We start from the raw sequence: 3,768 nt of genomic DNA, 5'->3' as shown, positions 1-3,768 counted from the left end.
TTTGGTTGCCTTGGATTTGGTTTAATTTTCCTCAGCTTCAGCTTGAATTTGCATATGAGTAGTTGGTGGTCTGTTCCACAATCAGCTCCTGGCCTAGTTGTCACAGCTGATATTGAGCTTCTCCAGCGGTTCTTTCCACAGATGTAATCGATCTGATTCCTATGCATACCATCAGGTGAAATCCAAGTACTGACATGTAAAAATCTTACAAATAAAAACTCTTCTCAAGGTCAGTCAGTATCAGCAGAGAAAGCTCTCACTTATGTTCCAGAGCATTGTGTGAAGTTAGGTATTTAGCAAGAAAGATCATCCTTTCTAGAGGAAAAGACTATAAACAATACAAGATTCTATAAGCCAGTCTACTAAATCCTATTTCAATCATAGGAGAAACCAGTTCATCTCAGTAATGGTAACTACAGTCACCTACAATAATCGTGGTTGCCTTGGTCAGGCGAGAGTCATTTACATGCCACTGTGTGAAATATTTTTAAAAGAGAAATTGGAAAGTTGGGCAGATAGATGTCAACATCCTCCTAACTATAATGTTAAGCTCCTTCTTCCTAGAAAAGGTTGTATCATGACCTTTTACTGTTCTCAGCTGCAGCTGCGCTGACTCACACTGACTGTTTATACTATACAACAGATGGAAACTTTTCCTGGTCCAGCACCACCTTCAAAATCTCCTTTAATGGTGGTGGACAGGATAGGATTCTGTTGCTGAGGCCCAGATTCAATTAGGGAATGGCCTTGATAAGAGCATTTAGTGGGCTTTCATGGGTGCACTCATTACTTACCTACGGAGATTTCCTAAAGTTTGTTCACTCATTTCCCCTACGTTCATTTTTTTGAGCTGAATCTGACTGAACCAGCATTTTGTGTGAATACGTGCAGAGTGCAGTGTGCAGCTGACCCTCCCAGGCTGGGGGCTGAAGGTCCAACAGAGCTGCTCTTTTCTCTAATTCTGAGATTGCTGTGGTGCCACTCACATCCAGGATTCAGCAGCTACTACCCCCAAGTCCCTGGACACCTCAGGTTGTTTGTTACGTTGACCTAGCACATAGATACTGATTCCTTCCACCTATATTGCAATTTGCAAATTGAAATGGAAGATGGACACTTCTGTAAGTGACTGAGCTGCTTTCCAGAACCCCTCCTACGTCCCAGCCCTGAGGCTTATCACCAGGATGTGTCTGTTAATCAGGACCCTAGGCGGTGGGACCTGTTCTGTACATTACTTGCCTCCAGCCTTCCCTTTCCATCTCCATTTCTGACATAACAAGTGAGGGCTGGACCAGCCCTCTTCAGAATTGATCTGTGTAAACTTTAAAGCCCCGCGACTTTAATTTTAATTAAATGCATAACCTTTAATTAAACCTGAATTTAAATTTTCTCCCACTTTTTCTTGTCAAACACCCTTCACCACTTTAGGGACTTTTCTTCTCTCTGCTACTTCTTAATCCTTCTCTTGCTTCCCTAATCCTTCTGTCTCTCTGTCTCTTTGTTTCTCTCTCTCTGACACCCCACCCCCCACACACACACGGGTTGGGGTGGGGGGAGAGAGGAAAATCAGCAGTAATGCCTTATTCAAAAAAGGTAGGAGACTGTTAGTGCCTGTTAAGATCAAAATGTCCTAGGCCTTAAAAGAACAAACCTATCAAAACAACTATGAGATATCATCTCACCCCAGTAAGAATAGCAAAACTTAGCAGAACAGCAAACATCATATGCTGGCGAGGTTGTGGGGAAACTGGAACCCTTATTCAATGTTGGTGGGAGTGTAAAATGGTGCAACCACTCTGGAAGGCAGTATGGCGCTTTCTCAAAAAGTTGCAAATAGAGATATCATTTGACTCAGCAATTACACTACTGGGAAATAGCCTTAAAGAAACCATAACTGCCACCCAAGCAGATATATGCACACCCATGTTTATTGCCACTTTGTTCACAATAGCAAAGAGCTGGAAACAACCTAAGTGCTCATCAACAAATTAATGGATAGAGAAACTCTGGTATATTCACACAATGAAATACTATGCAGCATTGAAAAGCAAGGAACTCATGAAATATTATGCAAAATGGATGACCCTGAAGGACATTATGTTGAGTGAAATATTTCATTCACAAAAGGACAGATACTGCATAGGGCCACAGTTGTAAAATAGGACTGACATCAGAGGGAAGGAAGACAGAAAAGGAGGGGAGGAATGATGTATATTGCATTGAAATGGATGAGGGAGAGATCTGTTTAAAAGGGATATATGGATGGGAATTCTTGTCATTACAGAAGTCAAGAGTGAAGGCTGCATAGTTGAGTGGACTTGGGGGAAGGGATTGTATAACAACGAAAGAGTTTTTCTTTTCAAGGAGAAGAGTGAATTGGGGGGAGGGAGAAAAGTGCAACAATGAATGACTGGAAACCCTAAGTCTCTGTAAATTTTCATTAAAATTAATAATAATAATAAAAAAGAACAAACCTATTACAAACCTGCCTGTGTCTATGCCTCCAAAGATAAAATTTTTCTAGCTTCAGTTCATTTCCTGAGGCTTTACAGTTTATGCTTGCCCTACGTTGTTGTTTTTTAAAAAACCTTTTTACTGTGGTTTGTTTGGGTAGAAGATTACAGAGAAAATTCATTTCTATTCAGTTCACCAATGTTTTGTTTTATCACATTACCTGCAATCCCCACGGTGTACCAGCACTCTCTCCACTTACCCTTTGTGTTTCTCATCTCCACTCACCTTTCTCTCTGGTCCCTTCCTTCCTTCTGAACTTTGTTCTTGGGCCATTGCTGCCTTTTTACACTCCTATTCTAAGGAGATCACCTTGTAGACCTGTCTAGTGACTGGTTGTAAGTTGATCCACAGGGGTGAGCTTAACTCTAGACTTGAAGGATTTCGAAATATCACTCTTGGGGGTGTTCTACTAGTTTGTATCAGAACTAGTAAGTCTGGCTTTTTCATGAATTTTAATTTTTGCTCCACATTTACCCTCAACTCTACCTGAGATCTTCCACTATGATTCCAGTCAGAGCTGTCAGTAGTGGTGGCCTGGTGTCCAAGTCAGGTAGGTCACGGGTTTATTGCTCCTTCGGACTAATAGTTTCCTTCAGTCTTTGATTTTCTTCACTCTTCTTTGATTCACATTAGGAGAGATCAGTACTAACAGCTCCCCATTCCTAACTCACTTACATTTAAAGGTAGAGGACAGTGGCTAAAAGCTCAAACTTTTAGGTCAGCAAACTTGGGTTCAGTGTGCTTGGCCATCACTTCCTGTGAAAGTCCCACAAGCACCATGCCGACCTCCTTGCCAACCCTACCTTTGCCTTTCAAAGTTTGTAGAATATGCATGTATTATTTAATCGGACAGTGAATACAGGTTTCAAAGCACAAGAGAATAGAAGGAAAGAAAATTTGTGTTTAAATCTTGACTCTGCTAATTTTGGTGCCTGGCTGGCTACGAATGGAAAGATTGGTCGTTAAAAGCCCCACCTGTGGAAAGAGGGCCTCATAATCTGTTTCTGAAATGTCACAGCTTTGAAAACCATAGGAATGTCGTTTTACTCCCCACCCAGGGTTGGTATGAATCAGAACTAGCAACTGGTTTGTTTTGCTTCACCTTGAGCAAATTACTTAACAATTTTATGCTTTGAAAAATGGTAATAATCTCCAGAATGAAGGCTGCATAGTGGAGTGTACTGGGGGCACCAATGAAAGAATTTTCCTTTTACTTTTCAAAGAGAAGAGCAAACTGGGTGAGGGGGTGAGGGG

At 41.4% G+C, this 3,768-nt stretch overlaps 1 protein-coding gene across 1 annotated transcript in view; it reads right to left on the bottom strand.

The window, feature by feature from the left end:
* Positions 1–3,768, bottom strand: part of SULT6B1 (sulfotransferase family, cytosolic, 6B, member 1) — a 33,995-nt gene that overhangs the window by 27,583 nt on the left and 2,644 nt on the right. The gene's annotated exons all lie outside the window — the stretch shown is intronic.

Source organism: Elephantulus edwardii, unplaced genomic scaffold (assembly GCF_000299155.1).
Source record: "Elephantulus edwardii isolate Elephantulus edwardi_28Jun2011 unplaced genomic scaffold, EleEdw1.0 scaffold00019, whole genome shotgun sequence".
NCBI classification, from domain to species: Eukaryota; Metazoa; Chordata; class Mammalia; order Macroscelidea; family Macroscelididae; genus Elephantulus; species Elephantulus edwardii.
Note: the sequence above shows the minus strand (reverse complement) of the source record. Positions and strands in the feature narration are given on the sequence as shown.